General features: G+C 43.7%; 1 pseudogene; it reads left to right on the forward strand.

The window, feature by feature from the left end:
• Positions 1-19,421: 19,421 nt before the first annotated feature.
• On the forward strand, positions 19,422-20,057 carry LOC132422678 (N-alpha-acetyltransferase 50 pseudogene; annotated as a pseudogene).
• Positions 20,058-21,479: the final 1,422 nt, after the last annotated feature.

A 21,479-nucleotide genomic window follows, 5' to 3' on the forward strand; every position in this document is an offset into this window, starting at 1 on the left:
CTGCTCATAATGCCATTTGGGGGTCAAGAAGATGATCCCAGCCCAACTCCAACCCCTGTCATGGTGACCTTCTCCTATAGGTACGTCTATGTGCACCCTGCTCTTGCCTCCTGGCTTCTTCAGTATTCCAGGACTTGGTCTGTGTCTCTGAAGACAGTTCTTTCTGTATTTCCTCAACCTCTGTGAATAAATGTTGTCAACAATCTATTAGAATGTCTCTGCTGTAGGAATATGATGTGGTTATCAGGGGCGACCAAAGAAGCCTAGTTCAGCTCCTTTGGGGCAAAAATTCACCCAGCCCTGGGCGTGTAACAGCCAAGGATGCCTCCATCCTTCTTTCAGAGTGTGAACCTCTCACTTGAGCCTCAAAACAAACTGAATTTTGGTGGTCTTTGTGTGGATCACCACCACCATGGCTGTGGAGAAGAAGTTGGTGATGTTGCAAAAATCAAAAACTGGGTAATTTTGTCTCTGCATCCCCAAAAAAGAACAGAAAATGATTAGATGTTGGAATGTTGGCTGTGCTTTTAAAAAGGAAACTAAATGAAATTGATTCCAAACAGCCAATAAGGAAAGATGAGATGAAATGTTTGGGGTCCTGATGGTTGATCTTTTTGCTTCATTGCTGACCTGCTTTAGGCCCTTTATTTCCACCATGTATACTCTTTAGAGATGTGATTTGTGACTGTGTGGTGCAGGCTGGTCTGTCCTCCAGCTTCTTTGCTTTCTTCTCCCTGGTGAAGGTAAAATGCAGAATAAAGCTGATCCTAAAACTAATGCCTGACTTGATGTGTGCTTATTCCTCTCCACCAACCAACCACCTGCTGTGCTTGTGATGACTATTTTTTCCTTTTTTGATAATCTGGAATAGGAATAAAAAACAGCCCACCAGGGCTTCCCTGGTGGCACAGTGGTTAACAATCCACCTGCCAATGCAGGGGACACGGGTTCGAGCCCTGGTCCCGGAAGATCCCACATGCTGCAGAGCAAAAAAGCCCGCATGCCACAACTACTAAGCCTGCGCTCCAGAGCCCTTGAGCCACAACTCTTAAAGCCCGGGCGCCTAGAGGCCATGTTGTGCAACAAGAGAAGCTACACAATGAGAAGCCCACACACTGGAACAAAGAGTAGCCCCGCTCACCGCAAGTAGAGAAAGCCCGCGCACAGCAGCAAAGACCCATTGCAGCCAAAAATTAATTAATTAATTGTTTTTTAAAAAAAAGAAACAGCCCTCTAAGGTACATAGAACAGCCATGCTCAAAGAAGCCTCCTTAAGGGGCACCTGGACCATCTCACTCCCATCCACAATATATCATAGGCTCAGCTATGCCCACATTTTACACCTGAGAAAATCCACCTGGGGCTGGGGCCTCAAAACTTCAGGTCCAGGATTCTTTCCACTACAGCATCTTTCCTCTCTGATCCTTGTTTTCCAGACAAAAGGGCTAAAATGGGTAGGAGGGGAGTTACATGGAAGAGCCATGATACCCACAAGCATAGCATCCCTGTCAGAGGGAAGACCTAGGTGTGCATCTGAGATGAACACAAACTCTGCCCTACCATCTGGCCAGATTTCAGAAAAGTCAGGCATCCTGGGTCACCTCCCTGCACCCTGTCACTGCCCAGTTGTGGAGGATACACAAGGCTGTGGGCTCTGAGGTTGCATGAAAGGGCCGAGTAGACTCCAGACTTACAGGAGAGAACCAATGGCGGTTTCTCAGCTGTGCCCTGAGGTCTGACCTGGGCCCTGAGGCTTGAGTCAAGGGCCAGCCTCCTGAGGGGTAAAGAGGTTCCTCCCTCATCCCCCGGGTCCCCCTTTCTCCTCAGCCTGTATGGCTGTGCCCCCATGGATGGCCAGGACAGCCCCTCCCTGAAGGGGAGCCCAAGGTCTCAGCTGTTTGGCTGAACTGAGGTCTTTCCAGCACTGGGACCACCCCAGTGTCTCAATCTTGGAGATTTTCTAAGGCAAGAAAGAGCTGGAAGATGACTTGGGGGGGATTTCAAGCGGCAACATGGAGCCCTCAGGCACTCACTGAGTCTGCAGGTGGCAAGTGCCAGGCCCTGAGGTCTACGCACATTCTCTAAGGGAATCCTGGCAGTAGCCTCAGGGGGTGTATATTGCCCCTTTGTTAAGGAACTGGTCTGGCCTCACAAAGCTAGTAAGTAGTGAAGTCAAGATTCTAACCAGAGTTTCTTTTGACTCCACAACAGACTCCTATTTGCATGAGGAAAGTGCCCATGGCACACAGATGAAGTTTCTAGAAGCTGTCTTCTTCTCATTCATTCATTCATGAACCTAAGAAGCACTCACTGATCACCTACCAGGTGCCGGGTGCTGAAGATCCAAGCAGGCAGCATCCCTGTGCAGAGCTAGAGAGCTGTCTTTCCACGGGCCACACACACCAAAGGACACTTTCCAAAACCTCCTGCACATATCAAGTCCCTGAACATCTCCAGGGGTCTGAATCAGTTCTCTTGCCTGCTTGGAACAAGTTTTCTCTTCCATTTTCCAATTTTGGAATAAACCAGCTGCTCCCCAGGGCCCCAGCCTGCAAAGAGACTCCAGAGAGCCTTCCCAGCAGGAAAGCTTCTGACTGGGCTGAGGATGTTCTGGGACATTTTTCCAGCCTGGCTCAAGCCCAAGGAACGTCTTTGATCTCTGGCATTAAAAGTGTGCACAGGACTTCCCTGGTGGCACAGTGGTTGAGAGTCCGCCTGCCGATGCAGGGGACACGGGTTCGTGCCCCGGTCCAGGAAGATCCCACATGCCGCGGAGCGGCTGGGCCCGTGAGCCATGGCCACTGAGCCTGCGCGTCCAGAGCCTGTGCTCCACAACGGGAGAGGCCACAACAGTGAGAGGCCCGTGTACCACAAAAAAGAAAAAAAAAATGTGTGCACATATTGGAGTCCAAGATCAGACACTCAGATGCTGAGCGGAAGCACGGGGCAGACAAGCAGGGGGAGTCCAGCCATATCCAAAAGAGGATAACCCGCTGATTACAGGGGAGGCCTCAACAGATGGAGGGAGACAAACCTGCAGATTGCAGATAGGGGAGCAGACGTCAGGGAGCCAGCAGGCCTTCATCAAGCTCTGTCATAGGAACCACCGCACCGTGCTCATGCTCACAGAGCTCTGACCCAGCCCTTCCTGCGCTGCTGCTGCTGCTGGAGCTGGGGCCCTAGTGACACAGACCTGGGCCATGGGGACAACCAGGACCAAGCCCACAGCACCTAGACTCCCTCAGCTATTTGCATCTGAGCTGAAGCCTTTCAGAAGCCGGGGGGGGGGGGGGGGGAGCGTATTACCAGGGAGAGTCGCAGATGCTAGGAGTCCTTGTTGACAATTGTTCAACAAAACCACAAACAGATGCCATGGTTTTCATATATCCCTCCACCAAACACCCACAGCCACATAACCAAAACTAAAACTGTCCTGATTCCCCCAAATTGTTGGCTTCTGACCATAAGCAAACTTAAGCTTTCCTCATGTCAGCATGATTTCATAGCTTCCCAGCCAATCAGCTACAAAAGAGTAATTTTGTGTAGCACCGTTAGCCAAAAAGGGATGCAGGTTTCTAGTGGCCAATCACGGTAGAGATCAATGTACTTCCTCACTTTCAAAACAGAGCTCTAGGGACTTCCCTGGTGGTCCAGTGGTTAAGACTTTGCTCCCCAGTGCAGTGGGTGTGGGTTGGATCCCTGGTCAGGGAGCTAAAATCCCATATGCTTCAGGGCCAAATCAACCAAGACATAAAACAGAAGCAATATTGTAACAAATTCAATAAAGACTCTAAAAATGGTCCACATCAAAAAAAGAAAGAAAAAAAAGAAACCAAGCTACGACCCTCTTTTTCTCAGCTTCTTGCCACTTTCTGCTAGAAGTCTTCCAGTTCTGCAAACTGTCCTTTTGTTCGTACCATAAACTTTTAAATTTTCTCTAACTTGATTTGACTTCAACTTTTGACCCAGTTAACTCAATATGTGACAAGTGTGGGACCCATGGGCTCTGTGTGCCAAGAGAAGATGCAAACTGACAAGAGCATAAGGGAGGGTGGTGGGATTCATCCACTCCTTCGGTAGCTGTTTGTGGAGAACCACTCTGCACAGGCCCCGTGCCAGGCTCCAGAGGCCCCAGGGGAGGGGGATGCGTGATGGAACCGTGGCCTGAGGACTTTCACTGTAGCAACTATTGAAATCTATTTAGTCTAGAGAAGAAATTGGCCGAAGGAGCAGGATAGCCTTGCTCACGTATTTTAAGTGCTTTTGTGAGGGAGGAAATGGATTTCTGTGAGTTTGCAAAGGATGGAGTTGGAAGAGAAATAGGCAGAAATTACAAATTTGGGTTCAGTTTAAGAAAATTCATATGATGAGATCTGTTTGCTGGTGACAGGAGCTGCTTTTGGACTTGTCATGCTTCTATGAACTGGAGATGTACAACTAGGGGGTGATGATACCAGTGTGACAGCTAAGCTTCGCTCTGCTTGTCTAGCACTGAGACTCACCTCACTCATCTAATTCTCTTGGGCAGAGTTGGGACTGGGGCCAGAGGAGCCTAGTGGGACAGGGAGATTCAGAAGACCTGACCCCGAGGTCAGGAGACAGAGGAAATTACTCTGACCTCTAATATATTCCCCAGAGGCCCTCCGGGGGTCCAAACTCCTGGAGACCAGCAGAGGGACCATGGCTTGAGGCTAAAGGAAAGGAGGAGGACAGGTAAGTGATGAGAAGTGGCTCCCCCAAATTTAGGACTTTTCTAAGTATGTGTTTTGGGCCAAACACTTCAGCCCTGAGTGGCACCTTACAGTAATTCCTCACTAACTTCCAAATCCAATCTTCTCAACCAGGGTTTAGCACATCTCTTTCCCCTTTATTCCTTACTACCTCGCCTTCTGGACCTCCCTTCTCTCCTGAGCCAGTGTGGTCCATCTGTTCCACGCTCATGTGCACCTGACAACCATCATAGCCTCCTTACCACCTGCACCTGCCCCTCTCCAATCCAGGATCCTCCTCCTGCTTGTGTCTGCCAACCCATGTGTTTCAAACTTACTTCCTCCAGGAAACCTTCCATGATGTCAGGCCCACTTCCTAAGTGTAGAGGGAGACCCCTGCAGCACTTCAGCCTGGGCGCCATGTACCCACACTGGTCCCTAGGGGTCTGTGGTCCCTTACAGCTGCCTTGTGTGTGAGTGGCCTGTGTCTCCTGTCAGCACGAGAGCTCCAGATGATGGCCCATGGTCCTGGCTGTGCTCTTTGGCTGTCTTCATAGGACCAACCACATTAAGTTTTAGACACTCTCGGAGTCAGCCAACCAGCATGTCCTCTGAGGCAGAGATGAAGGAGGCTTCTTTTATTGTTAGGGTGACAAAACTCATCCTGGCTGGCCTGGAACTGAAGGGGTTCCCAGGATGCCTGACTTTGGTGTTAACATTGGGATAGTCCCCCACGAACCAAGACGATATGATCACCCTAACCAGGTACCTGCATGTATAAGACACGATGCTTGATGGTACGGGAATACAGAGGGAGAGCAGATGAGACTCTCCACACTGGAGAAATTTGCAGCCCAAGGTTGGAATAGGAAGACCTCTCCGGAAAACTGCAAGCCCAGAAGTCTTAGTGCCTGCGGCCTGGTGCCCCTCTCTAACCCCATTCTGCGTGTGTGTGTGTGTGTGTGTGTGTGTGTGTGTGTGTTGGCTGGAGGACATTAGATCAACTGGCAGGTGCCCAGATCAGCCCTGTATAAGCACGAACCGGTAGGTCCTGGCTTAGAGAGGTAGTATAGTGGGGGATATCCCCACGTCTTCCCTCTCCATCCCCACTACCATCATTAGCCCCAGGACATCTCAGCCAATGGGCACCAGGTCTGGACTCACCCACCCCTGCTCTCTCTTCTCTCCCACAGACACTGGCCTCACACCTGGAAATGGCTAGAAGAAGAGGCAGGTGGGCTGGCAGAGCTATCTAACCTGAAGACCCCCATCTCTCCTCCTCTCCAACAGTCTCAACCACTGGCCAGCCTTTAAAAGCCCTGGGGACCCCTTTTCTCTTCCCAACAGCACCACCTACTGGCCATGGAAGCGCTGGGCCTGAGTCAGAGATGGCCGCACACACTGGGGCCCAGCCAAAGCCAGGTGCTTGCAAAGGCAAGAGCACAGAGATGTAGCATCTAACAGAGTGGGAGGAAGGCTAAATGTGCAAGACAGAGTTAAATAATGTATGGGGTGGGGGCAACGTGCATGGGGGTTCAGGACGTAAGCTCAGGAATCCGACTGCCGGAATTCAAATCTGGACCCCACCATTTCTTTCCTTTAAAGAAAATCTGAGAGCCTTGTATGGGCCAGCACTGTTCCAAGCACTGGAGATACAGTGATGAATGAGATACATAAAGATCTGCCTCCCAGAGCTTAGATGAATGCAGGAAGACAGACGAAAAGCAACTAAACAAATGCATAAATAAGAAAATGTAGAGAATAAAACAAGATGACAAGACAGTGTCTGGTGAGGAAGTCTGTTTAGTCAGGTAGTCTGGAAAAGCCTATCTTAGCACATGAGGTCTGAATGGAAAAGTGAATGATCTGAAGGGTCTGGCCATGTGGAGGCTGGGAGCAGATGCAGCTCTCTCTGTGCTAACACAGAGAGAGATGCATCTGCAACAGAGCTGGACAGGTCAGCAGCCTCTGGAGTCTCCTCCTGGACACTGCCCTTGAAGGCGGACACTGACCAACTTTTACTCTATCCAAATGAATGTGAGCAGAAGGGTGAGGCCTCTTGTCACGTGAGCCGTGAGTGAGAAATGGGGGAGTTTCATACAAAGATGGCAAGACTTAGAGGGCACACGACAGCTGTCTTCAGACCTTTCAAATGTGATCCCAGAGGAAAGAGCATGGGTCCGTGAGTTCAGGGTACAGAAAGGCAGATTTCTGTTCATATCAGGAATTAAATAGCCCAGCAATGAAAAGGATTTCACATGCAGTAGTGAGTTCACCGTCGCTGAAAGTATGGAAGAAGAGGCCAATGACTACCCAAGAAGGTTATAGGAAGTTTGGACTCGATATTTTATTAGTCCTTTAAGTCTCACTTAGTCTTGCACTTAAATTCCTAACAGGTTGCTCTGAATGTAGTGAAAACAGCCTTTGCCAGCCAGTCACTGAAAAGACATCTGCCCCAGGACCCCAGGACCAGGAACACACCACATCAGGGCAGAAAACTGAGTGCTGGTTGCAGAACAAGTTTCTCACACCCAGAGCCAACCCTGCAGAAAGGAGAAGGGGAAGTCTTCATGTCCCCTCTCCATTTGCGCCCACTCCCTTTCCCCTGGTCTCAGCACCAGAAGACAGGGACTTCCTCCCGCACAGCAGTCTGAGAAAAAAGTAGTCCAGGCTATTAGAGAAAATATCCCACTCTTCCCAAGTCTTGAAGCTCTTTACGGTGCACTACCTTTTAATACAAAATATTTGAGCATGACCAATGAGCCCATGATAAAGGCATGTTCACCCCATTATTCATCAGAGAAGTACAAATTAAAACCTCTAACAGTACGCCCGCTGGAAGAGCTAAAATTAAAAAGACAGAATGTGCAGTGTTGGAGAGGTTGCGGGAGTGCAAATTGGTGCAGCCGCTTTGGAAAACTCTTTGGCAGCAATTACTGAAGCTGAATATCAGGAAAGCCAATGACGGAGGAACTCCTCTCCTAGGCATATACCCGGCACGTGGTCACTAAAAGTCAGATATTAGAATGTTCATTCAAGCATTATTCATAATAGCCAGATATCAGAAACTACACAAATGCCCATCAATGAATAAACTAATTGTGGTACAGTCACGTAATGTGATAGCGTACGGTGATGCGTACGAATGATGTACAGCTACACACATCAACATAGATGATTCTCACAAGTAAAAATTAAGTGAGGGAGAAAGGAAACACACACAAAGTATTAGGATGAACCACATGAAATTGTCTTTATGAAGATCAAAAACTGCTGAATATTGACAATTTCATATGGCTCAACATAAAGCATGCTGTATGGTTCCATTTATATCATTTACATAATGTGCAAAAACTAGCAAAGCAAATCTGTGTTGTAGAGATCAGGATAGCAGTTACAGGAGTCGGGGGTGGATGGTAATAAGTGGGAGGGAGCAGAAGGGAGACCGTGGTAATATCACTGGTAATATTCTGTTTCTTGATTTGACAGCTGCTTACCTTGGTGTGTTCAGTTTGTGAAAATTCATTGAGCGGTGCACTCATGATATTTACACTTTTCTAGATACTTTCATGAAAGCATACTTTAATGAAAAGTTTAAAGTTTTATTTGAGCTCTTTATATAATACATATATGTTATTTATAAGCAATCAATATGCACCATCATCCTAACATTATATAAGTTAGAAAACAAACGTAAAATGTAGATGATTTTAAAGGATGAGACAAATATAGAGAAAAGTTCAAATATTTTTTCATGGTCCCAGTGGATGATTTTACACAGCCTTGGTAGACAAGCCCTCCACCTGGAAATTTTTTTATCATGGAGCCCTGGGTTACTTAGTAGCTGCACGACCTTGGGCAAATCTCCCAGTCTCAGTTTCTATATCTGTAAAATTGAAATGACAATCACTCACCCACACTTCTCCTAGATGGCTATGCTCAGGATCAAATGAGATATTTGTGAAAGCACCTTGTAACTGGTAAAATACGAGGGGTTATTAAGATTATTACTGTAATACTGTGATTTATAATAAAAAATATAGTTTTGGTCTTCATCCTCATTTCTGGCACAGAGCTCTTAAAACCCTTGGAATTTCCTAAGAAAACCATAGAGCTGTCTTTTGTTATATTAATGAGGTGACTTTGGGGCCCTACCTAAGGACAGGGACCGGTTATCAACCAAGTGATTGGAGGGTTGAAACTTTCAGTTCACCCCCTGACCTCTGGGGAGGGGAGAAGGCCTAAAGCTTGAACCAATCACCAATGGCCGATGTTTTAATCAATCATGCCTATATAATGACGTCTCCATAAAAACCCAAAAGGAGTGGGCTCAGAGAACTTCCAGGTTTGGTGAACACATGGAGATTAGGGGAGAGTGGCACAACCCATGAGGACATGGAAGCTCTGGGCCCTTTCCCCATACCTTGCCCTATGCATCTCTGCATCTGTCCATCGGGCTGTTCCTGAGTTACATCCTTTCATAATAAACTGGTAATCTAGTGAGTAAAATGTTTCTTTGAATTCTGAGAGCTGCTCTAGCAAATTAATGGAACCCAAGGAGGGAGTTGCACAGGGAAACTGATTTCTCTAGCCAGTCCCTCAGAAGCACAGGTAACAATCTGGACTAGTGACTGCCATTTGCAGTTGGGGGTGGGGGTGGGCAAGGGCAAAGGTGCAATCTTGTACAACTGAGCTCTTAACCTGTGGAATCTGATGTCATCTCCAGGCAGATAGTGTCAGAATTGAGTTGAATTATTAGGACACCCAGCTGGTGTCTGGAAATTGCTTGTTAGTGTGGGAGAACCCACACACACACACATTGGAATTGGGTCCGGGAATCAACCTTTAATTACAATTAGCATAGAGTCGCTATTAGCATAGATTTCCATGCTAATGAAGGGGGCCAATCCTACAATAAATAGCTTTGAATTTTGTTAGAAGTAGCTCAAGATTTCAGGAAGAGCATTCCCCATCACTAGAATTGCAAAACTACCTGCCAGGAATGTTGGAGTCATTCCTGTACCAGGTAGAGAGTAGAGTAATAATAATAATAATAATAATAATAATAATAATAATAATAATAATGGCAAATACTCTGTGGCAGATATTTTCTAAGCACTTCATGTATATTAACCATTATAATCCTTATAACAACCAAAAGAAGTAGGCCATCTTTTTTTTGGTTTATTTTCTTGAAGTATAGTTTACATTGTTGTACAAGGTTGTGTTAATTTCTGCTGTACAGCAAAGTGATTCAGTTACACGCAAGTATACATTCTTTTTCTTTTATTATTTTCCATTATGGTTTATCACAAGATATTGAATATAGTTCCCTGTGCTATACAGTAGGACCTGGTAGTTCATCAATTCTATATATAATAGCAGTAGGCCATCTTATTATCATTATTTTATAGACAAGAAACTGAGGTTCAAAGAAGTGAAGTAAGTTAGCGTCTCACAGATAATAACTAAGAAAGTTGAGTTTTAAATCCAGGTTGTCTGGCTCCAGAGTCTGCATTATACTTAAAATAGATGTTCTCCATAATACCTTCCAAAGTTAATGGTAACATGCATAATATCTTCCCATTCAGTAAAACTCAATATGATATCAAATAAACTTCTTTCATTAATCTATTATTCAACGATTATTTTTTAACACAAATTACATGTCAGGCATTTTACTGGGTATTGGGTCTGCAAGACACTGATGAGTCCCAGACCCCTACCAATAGGTTATCTTGGCTCAGGGACCTTGTGGCCAGGGTGAATATGTACACGCATGTGTGTATCCTTGTTAATATGAATGACCACATATCCCACCAGACCTCAAGCTGTATAAATGATGTTAAGGTTTTATTCAAAGTGCAATGGGAAGACCCCAAAGGGTTTTAAGCAGAGAAGAAACATTTGATTTGATTCAAGGCCTTAAAAGATGACTCCATCTGGCCAGGACCTTCAAGATGGTGGAGGAGTAAGTCCTGGAGATCACCTTCTTCCCCACAAATACATCAAAAATACATCTACATGTGGAAAAACTCCTATTGAACACCTACTGAATGCTGCAGAAGACCTCACAATTCCCAAAAAGCAAGAAACTCCCCACATACCTGGATAGGGCAAAAGAAAAACACAGATAAAAGAGTAGGGACAGGACTTGCACCTCTGGGAGGGAGCTGTGAAGGAAGAAAAGTTTCCACACACTAGGAAGCTCCTTCACTGGCGGAGACCAGGGGTGGCCGGGGGGCGGGGGGGAAGCTTCAGAGCCACAGAGAAGAGTGCAGCAACAGGGGTGCAGAGGGCAAAGCGGAGAGATTCCCACACAGAGGACTGGTGCCGACCAGCACTCACCAGCCTGAGATGCTTGTCTGCTCACCCGCCAGTGCGGGTGGGGCTGGGAGCTGAGGCTTGGTCGTAGGAGGTCAGATTCCAGGGAGAGGACTGGGGGTGGCTTTGTGAACACAGCCTGCAGGGGGCTAGTGTGCCAAAGCTAGCCGGCAGGGAGTCCAGGAAAAAGTCTGGAACTGCCTAAGAGGCAAGAGACCATTGTTCCAGGGTTCACGAGGAGAGGGGATTCAGAGCATTGCCTAAACGAGCTTCAGAGATGGATGTGAGCCGCAACTATCAGTGTGGACACCAGAAACGGGCATGGAACACTAAGGCTGCTGCTGCAGCTACCAAGAATCCTGTGTGCAAGCACAGGTCACTATCCACGCATCCCCTCCTGGGAACCTGTGCAGCCTGTTACTCCCAGGGTCCCGTGATCCAGGGACAACTTCCCTGGGAGAACACACGGTGTGCCCACAGGCTGTTACAACGTCTCACTGGCTTCTGCCACTGCAGGCTCACCTGCATTCAGTACCCCTCCCTCTCCCCAGCCTGAGTGAGCCACAGCCCCCTAATCAGCAGCTTCTTTAACCCTCTCCTGTCTGGGTGAAGAACAGACGTAAGAGAGTGATCTACATGCAGAGGTGAAACCAAATCCAAAACTGAACCCCAAGAGCTGTGCAAACAAAGAAGAGAAAGGGAAATTTCTCCATGTAGCCTCAGGAGCAGTGGATTAAATCTCCACAACCAACTTGTTGTACCCTGCATCTGTGGAATACCTGAAGAGACAACGAATCATCCCAAAATTGAGGCGGTGGACTTTGGGAGCAACTGTAGACTTGGGGTTTGCTGTATGTGATTGACTAGTGTCTTATTTATATGCTTATCTTACTTTAGTTTTTAGCACTTGTTATCATGGTGGATTTGTTTATTGGTTTGGTTGCTATCTTCTTTTTTTTCCTTACTTTTTTATTTTAATAATATATTTTTAAATTATTTATTTTAATAACTTTATATTTCTTTCTTTCTTTTCTGCCTTTTCTTCTGAGCCGTGTGACTGACAGGGTCTTGGTGCTCCACAGCCAGGTGTCAGGCCTGAGCCTCTGAGGTGGGAGAGCCAAGTTCAGGACATTGGACCATCAGAGACCTCCTGGCCCCACATAATATCAATTGGTCAGAGCTCTCCCAGAGATCTCCATCTCAACGTTAAAACCCAGCTCCAATCAACACCCAGCAAGCTCCAGTGATGGACACACCATGTCAAACAACTAGCAAGACAGGAACACAACCCCACCCATTAGCAGAGAGGCTGCCTAAAATCATAATAAGACCACAGACACCCCAAAACACACCACCAGATGCAGTCCCACCCACCGAAAGACAAGATCCAGTCTCATCCACCAGAACACAGGCACCAGTCCCCGCCACCAGGAAGCCTACACAACCCACTGAACAAACATTACCCACTGGGGGAGACACAAAAAACAATAGGAACTACAAACTTGCAGCCTGCGAAAAGGCAACCCCAAACACAGTAAGTTAAGCAAAATGAGAAGACAGAAAAATACATAGCAGATGAAGGAGCAAGGTAAAAACCCACCAGACCAAAAAAATGAAGAGGAAATAGGCAGTCTACCTGAAAAGGAATTCAGAGTAATGATAGTAAAGATGATCCAAAATCTTGGAAATAGAAGGGAGAAAATACAAGAAACTTTTAACAAGGACCTAGAAGAACTAAAGAGCAAGCAAACAATGATGAACAGCACAATAAATGAAATTAAAAATTCTCAGGAAGGAATCATTAACAGAATAACTGAGACAGAAGAACAGAAAAGTGACCTGGAAGATAAAACAGTGGAAATAACTACCACAGAGCAAAATAAAGAAAAACAATGAAAAGAATTGAGGACAGTCTCAGAGATTTCTGAGGCCACATTAAACGCAACAAATTCAAATAATAAGGGTCTCAGAAGAGGAAGAGAAAAAGAAAGAACTGAGAAAATATTTCAAAGGATTATACTTGAAAACTTCCCTAATATGGGAAAGGAAATAGTCAATCAAGTCCAGGAAGCATAGAGAGTCAAATACATGAAAATTCCAAGAAGAAACACGCCAAGACACATATTTACCAAACTATCAAAAATTAAACAAAAAAAAAATATTAAAAGCAGCAAGGGAAAAATAACAAGCAAGGGAATCCCCATAGATTAACAGCTGATCTTTCAACAGGAACTCTGCAAGCCAGAAGGGACTGGCAGGACATATTTAAAGTGATGAAAGGGAAAAGCCTACAACCAAGATTTCTCTACTAAGCAAGGATCTCATTCAGATTCGATAGAGAAAATAAGGGCTTTAAAGACAAGCAAAAGCTAAGAGAATTCATCACCACCAAACCAGCTCTACAACAAATGCTAAAGGAACATCTCTAGGCAGGAAACACAAGAGACAGAAAAGACCTACAATAAGAAACCCAAAACAATTAAGAAAATGGTAATAGGAATATATATATTAATAATTATCTTAAATGTAAATTGATTAAACACTCCAACCAAAAGACATAGACTGGCTGAATGGATACAAAAACAAGTCTCATATATATGCTGTCTACAAGAGACACACTTCAGACCTAGAGACACATACAGACTGAAGATGAGGGGATGGAAAAAGTTATTCCTTGCAAATGGAAATCAAAAGAAAGCTGGAGTAGCAATTCTCATATTAGACAAAATAGACTTTAAAATAAAGACTATTACAAGAGACAAAGAAGGACACTACATAATGATCAAGGGATCAATCCAAGAAGAAGATATAACAATTGTAATTATTGATGCACCCAACATAGGGGCACTTCAATAAATAAGGCAAATGCTAACAGCCATAAAGGGAAAATAGACAGTAACACAATCAGAGTACGGCACTTTAACACCCCACTTTCACCAATGGACAGATCAAACAAAATGAAAATAAATAAGGAAACACAAGTTTTAAATGGTACATTAAACATGATGGACTTAATTGCTATTTATAGGACATTCCATCCAAAAACAACAGAATACACTTTTTTCTTAAGTGTTCATGGAACATTCTTCAGGATAGACCATAACTTGGGTCACAAATCAAGCCTTGGTAAATTTAAGAAAATTGAAATTGTATCAAGTATCTTTTCCGACAACAATGCTGTAAGACTAGATATCAATTACAAGAAAAAAACCATAAAATATACAAACACATGGAGGCTAAACAATACACTACTAAATAACCAAGAGATCACTGAAGAAATCAAAGAGGAAATCAAAAAATGCTTAGAAACAAATGACAATGAAAACACGATCACCTAAAACCTATGAGATGTAGCGAAAGCAGTTCTAAGAGGGAAGTTTATAGCAATACAATCCTACCTCAAGGAACAAGAAACAGCTCAAATAAACAATCTAACGTTGCATCTAAAGGAACTAGAGAAAGCAGAACAAACAAAACCCAAAGTTAGCAGTAGGAAAGAAATCACAAAGATCAGAGCAGAAATAAATGAAATAAAAACAAAGAAAACAATAGCAAATATCAATAAAACTAAAAGCTGGTTCTTTGAGAAGATAAACAAAATTGATAAACCATTAGCCAGACTCATCATAAAAAAAGGGAGAAGACTCAAATCAACAGAATTACAAACGAATAAAGAGAAGGAACAACCGACACTGAAGAACTACAAAAGATCATGAAAGATCACTGAAAGTAATATATGCCAATAAAATGGAAAACCTGGAAGAAATGGACAAATTCTTAGAAAAGCACAAACTTCCGAGACTGAACCAGGAAGAAATAGAAAATATAAATAGACCAATCACAAGCACTGAAATTGAAACTGTGATTAAAAATCTTCCAACAAACGAAAGCCCAGAACCAGGTGGATTCACAGGTGAATTCTATCAAACTTTTAGAGAAGAGCTAACACCTATCCTTCTCAAACTCTTCCAAAATATAGCAGAGGGAGGAACGCTCCCAAACTCATTCTATGAGGCCACCATCACCCTGATTCCAAAATCAGACAAAGATGTCACAAAAAAAAGACAACTACAGGCCAATATCACTGATGAACAAACATGCAAAAATCCTCAACAAAATACTAGCAAACAGAATCCAAGAGCCCATTAAAAGGATCATACACAATGATCAAGTGGGGTTTATCCCAGGAATGCAAGGATTCTTCAATACACACAAATCAATCAATGTGAGAAACCATAGTAACAAATTGAAGGAGAAAAACCATATGATCATCTCAATACATGCAGAAAAAGCTTTTGACAAAATTCAACACCCATTTATGATAAAAACCCTGCAGAAAGTAGGCATAGAGGGAACTTTCCTCAACATAATAAACGCCATATATGACAAAGCCACAGACAACATCATTCTCAATGGTGCAAAACTGAAACCATTTCCACTAAGATCAAGAACAAGACAAGGTTGCCCACTCTCACCACTCTTATTCAACAGAGTTTTGGAAGTTTTAGCCATAGCAATCAGAGAAGAAAAAGAAATAAAAGGAATCCAAATCAGAAAAGAAGAAGTAAAACTGACACTGTTTGCAGATGACATGATAATATACATAGAGAATCCTAAAGATGCTACCAGAAAACTACTATAGATAATCAATGAATTTGGTAAAGTAGCAGGATACAAAATTAATGCACAGAAATCTCTTACATTCCTATACACTAATGCTGAAAACTCTGAAAGAGAAATTAAGGAAACACTCCCATTTACCATTGCAACAAAAAGAATAAAATACCTAGGAATAAACCTACCTAAGGAGACAAAAGACCTGTATGCAGAAAACTATAAAACACTGATGAAAGAAATTAATGATGACACAAACAGTTGGAGAGATATACCATGTTCTTGGATTGGAAGAATCAACATTGTGAAAATGACTCTACTACCCAAAGCAATCTACAGGTTCAATGCAATCCCTATCAAACAACAAATGGTATTTTTTACAGAACTAACACAAATAATTGCACAATTTGTATGTAACACAAAAGACCCCGAATAGCCAAAGCAATCTTGAGAAAGAAAAACGGAGCTGAAGGAATCAGGCTCCCTGACTTCAGACTATACTACAAAGCTACAGTAATCAAGACAGTATGGTACTGGCACAAAAACAGAAATATAGATCAATGGAACAGGATAGAAACACCAGAGATAAACCCACGCACATATGGTCACCTTATCTTTGATAAAGGAGGCAAGAATATACAGTGGAGAAAAGACAGCCTCTTCAATAAGTGATGCTGGGCAAACTGGACAGCTACATGTAAAAGAATGAAATTAAAACACTCCCTAACACTATACAAAAAAATAAGTTCAAAATGAATTAAGACTTAAATGTATAAGTTCAAAATGAATTAAGACCTAAATGTAAGGCCAGACACTATAAAACTCTTAGTGGAAAACATAGGCAGAACACTCTATGACATAAATCACAGCAAGATCCTTTTTGACCCACCTCCTCGAGAAATGGAAATAAAAACAAAATTAAACAAATGGGACCTAATGAAACTTCAAAGCTTTTGCACAGCAAAGGAAACCATGAACAAGGTGAAAAGACAACCTTCAGAATGGGAGAAAATATTTGCAAAAGAAGTGACGGACATAGAATTAATCTCCAAAATACACAAGCAACTCACGCTGCTCAATATCAAAAAAACAAACAACTCAATCCAAAAATGGGCAGAAGACCTAAATAGACATTTCTCCAAAGAAGTTATGCAGATTTCCAGCAAACACATGAAAGGATGCTCAACATCACTAATCATTAGAGAAATGCAAATCAAAACTACAATGAGGTATCACCTCACACCAGTCAGAATGGCCATCATCAAAAAAATCTACAGACAATAAATGCTGGAGAGGGTGTGGAGAAAAGGGAACCCTCTTGCATTGTTGGTGGGAATGTAAATTGATACAGCCACTATGGAAAACAGTATGGAGGTTCCTTAAAAAACTAAAAATAGAACTACCATACAACCAGCAATTGCACTACTGGGCATATACCTTGAGAAAACCATAATTCAAAAAGAGTCATATACCACAATGTTCATGGAAGCTCTATTTATAATAGCCAGGAGATGGAAGCATCCTAAGTGTCCATCGACGGATGAATGGATAAAGAAGATGTGGCACTTATATACAATGGAATATTACTCAGCCATAAAAAGAAATGAAATTGAGTTATTTGTAGTGAGGTGGATGGACCTAAAGTCTGTCATACAGAGTGAAGTCAGAAGGAGAAAAATAAATACCATATGCTAACATATATATATGGAATCTAATTTTTTTTTAAAATGGTTCTGAACAGCCTAGGAGCAGGACAGGAATAAAGACTCAGACGTAGAGAATGGACTTGAGGACACAGGGAGTGGGAAGGGTAAGCTGGGACGAAGTAAGAGAGTAGCATGGACTTACATATACTGCCAAACGTAAAATAGATAGCTAGTGGGAAGCAGCTGCATAGCACAAGGAGATCAGCTCCATGCTTTGTGACCACCTAGAGGGGTGGGATAGGAAGGGCGGGAAGGAGACACAAGAGGGAGGATATATGGGGATATATGTATAAGTATAGCTGATTCATTTTGTTATACAGCAGCAACTAACACAACAATGTAAACTATTATACTCCAATAAAGATGTTTAAAAAGAAGGATGACACTATCTGCAAAGTTGATAAAGGATGGATGACAGAGCAAGCATGAAAGGCCCTGTTACTGTTATTACGGGTAAAGATGATAGATGGCAGCAGTGGTGACAGAAGAGGATGCATCTGAGAAGTGCCTGGTAGGAAATTTTAACAGGTGGATTCTATGTATGGAGTAAAGGAGAGAAAAAAAATAGAGAAACACTCCCATGTTTCAGGCTTGGTGGATGGTGGAGCCTTACAGAGAGATAAAAACTAATAGATAATTGGATATTTAAGTCTGGAGCTCAGAGATGTTTTGGCCAGAAATACACATTTGAGAGTCATCATCACGTAGAAGGTAATGTGGGAATAAAGTTGTGGGAATAGCTGCGATCACCCAAGGAGAAGAGAAGCAGCCCCACAGAGCAGGGTACACTGCAGGGTCTCAAGGTTGGCAGTGGAGGAGAGGAGCTGGCCAGCCAGCTGATCAGGAGCATCCAGGGAAGGAAGGCGAGGTCTGGAGAGACTGGAGGAGAGAGGAGCCCAAGAAAGCAAGGAGAATCAGTTGGGTCAAACAACACTAATAGGTCAGGGAACACAGAGGTCGCTGGTGCCTTGACAAGAGTAGTCTGGGTGATGGCACAGAAGCCAGAATAGAATAGGGGAGGGGACTGAGGAACAAAGGGTGGTTCGGAGTCAGGGATGGTCTTAGTGGACTGTTTTTCAAGATGTTTGGCTGTGAACATGAACAGAGAAATGGGGTGATAGCTGGAGGGAAACAAGGAGCCAAGGAAACTTTCGATGTTTCTTTTTTCTTAGGATAAAGGACACTAAGAAATGATCTGGTGGAGAGGGGAAGATTGAAGATAGAAAAGGAAGGAGAAACTGAGGACTGGAGGACTTAAAAAGCAGGCCTGGGCAGCCGCACTGTTTTAAGTCTCAGCTCACATGCTAATTCTTCAGAAAGGTCATTCATGGCCTCCCAAGCACATACACACATGCACCCTCATCATCACCATCACCATCATCATCATCATTCTCTTTTCTATGTATTGAGTTCATTTTCTTCTTAGGTCTTGTCTGAAATAATAATATTTTTTGCATGTTTATTTTCTGACTTTTCCCACTAGAATATGAGCTCCAAGAGTGCATGAATTTCTCCATCTTCTTCACGATTCTATCCCTACCATCAGAGCAGTGGCTGGTCCACAGCGTGTATTAATAAGCGTGTGTGAATGGAAGGACCCGCGTGGAGGGACAGTTCTTTAGGAGGAGGAGGGGCACCTGCTCAGCTTTGACCGGAGGGAGGATGAGGAAGACAGGCGCAAAGGCAGGCAGGCTGGTTGCTTTGGTGGAGGGGAGACAAGGAAGCTCTCAGCTGAAGGCTTCTATTTTCTTAAGCGCAAGTTGAGGTCCAAAGTCCTGGGCTGGGGGTAGGGGCAGGGAGTGTAGGAGTTGAGGAGAGAGAACGGATGAAAGACTCATCCAGCACAGCGTGGCGGCGGGTCTGGCTGGCGACTGCTGCGGCGGCGGGCTGGAGGCGAGTGCCCCGTGTGCACGTGTGGAGAAGCGGCGGCAGCAGCGCGGCGGCGGGAAGTACCCCCGCCCTCTCTGGAGACGCAGGGCCGCGCGGCCTCCGTCACCCGCTCAGCTCCCTGCCCTAAGCAAGGAAGCCGGCTTGTGGGGTGGAGCTGCCCGAGCTGAGGGCGCGGAGAGCTCAGGGCGGCGACGACAACGGCGTTGCTATCGGTGGTAACAACGGCCTCAGCAGGCGGGGAAGATGAAAGGGAGCCGGATCGAGCTGAGAGACGTGACACCACATGATATTAAACAGTTGAAGAGATTAAACCAGGTCATCTTTCCAGTCAGCTCCAATGACAAGTTCTATAAGAATGCGCTGGAGGTTGGCGAGCTAGCAAAACTTGCCTATTTCAATGGTATTGCAGTAGGTGCAGTATGCTGTAGGATGGATCATTCACAGAATCAGAAGGGACTTTACATCGTGACACTAGGATGTCTGGCACCGTACTGAAGGCTAGGAATAGGAACTAAAATGTTACATCATGTCTTAAACATCTGTGAAAAAGATGGCACTTTTGACAACTTCTATCTACATGTCCAGATCAGCAATGAGTCTGCAATTGACTTCTACAGAAAGTTTGGCTTTGAGATTATTGAGACAAAGAAGAACTACTGTAAGAGGATAGAGCCCGCTGATGCTCACGTGCTGCAGAAAAACCTCAAAGTCCCTTCTGGCCAGAACACAGATGTGCAAAAGACAGACAACTGAACAAATTACAGATGAACTTTCTTGCACTTGCTTGTCACCAAATAAAAGAGAGGCCCATTGATCCCCCCCCTCCTTTCTTTTAAAGCTTTCCCCCTTCCTTGTTCTTGTGTTTCCTCCTTTCAAAACTTCCTTCCCTTTCCTCTAAAAATTTTAAACTTTTAAGGACTTATTAATCATGTTTGGATTGTTTTAGTTTTCTTATTTTTGTGAGGTGGTTTGATTGTAGGAAGGAGAAGGTATAGATCTGTTTAGTTTCACAGTTAAGATATATGGTCCCAAAAAACTTGAGTGTCAATTTCAATTTTTTTTTAATGTCCTGCTTTCACATTGAAGGGCAGGGTCTACAAAATATTGTATATTTCAAAGGACAAGAAGCAGCAGCAGCAATATCTTGTTCTCCAACTCATAGACAAGTTTAGTGTTTTTGTGGTACTTTGGGGATTTCAAGATTTTGTGGCTACTAATCCCTGTACATTGCCTTCACTCCACCTTTTGTCCTTCTGAGTATTATCTCAAGAGTTAGACCATTGTTATCCTTGTAAGAAATACTAAGCTTATTTTGTTCTGTTAAGCAGTTATTTCTTCCTTCCTTGCTGGTGGCTGACGGTGGGTGGGACTGTCTGAGTAGATAGTATTATACTTTGGTCTCAGCATTTGAGTTAAACTGCTTTTCGCTAATGAGTGGGCTGGTTGTTAGCAGGTTTATTTTTCCTGCTGTTGACTGTTAGAAGTGGCATTAACTTTTAGAGTGTGGGCTGGTGAGATTAAATTTTTTTAATATCCCAGCTAGAGATATGGCCTTTAACTGACCTAAAGAGGTTTGTTGTGATTTGCTTTTTTTTCTCCTGTCCTTTTTCTTTGGTAAACCCACAATAGTTAGTCAAACCTTAAAAATGGAGTTGCTGTCCTTATAGGTCAATGTCCCTAAATAAACCTGAAGCAGGTGTTGTCTCTTGGACATATTAAAAAATACCTAAAAGGAAGCTTAGATGGACTTGTGGCACAACAAATGCATTTAATGTCAGCTAATGCAGACTGTTAGAAGTGTGGCCACTGAGCATTTGATTTTAGAGGAAAGAATATCTAGACAGTATTTTTGAGAATGACATAGCTGTGCTATTGCTTATCTGTTGGAGAACATCCCAGATTTGCTTACATTCTGTGCCTGTGATATTGAGTTTAAGGATTTGGGGATGGGGGAATTATTAAACATATTGCTTCTATTCTTAGAAAAAGTAGAAGTCTAGAAGTGTTAATAACATAAATGTCACTGTGACCTCCTCTACTGACAGGACTGGTTTATTCCAGATCGTTTCCTGGCACATAGAGAGTGGCTTTGATGGGTTGATAACTTTTTGTAAGATAGAAGACATCTGAAATTTTCATGTTTTCCTCCATAATCCCATCTCCAATATTTAAAATATTCTACACTGCCAATACCAGTGGCCCAAGAAATGTTTTCATTAGACTTTAAAACAATGCA

The sequence above is a fragment of the Delphinus delphis genome, chromosome 1 (assembly GCF_949987515.2).
Source record: "Delphinus delphis chromosome 1, mDelDel1.2, whole genome shotgun sequence".
Classification (NCBI taxonomy): Eukaryota; Metazoa; Chordata; class Mammalia; order Artiodactyla; family Delphinidae; genus Delphinus; species Delphinus delphis.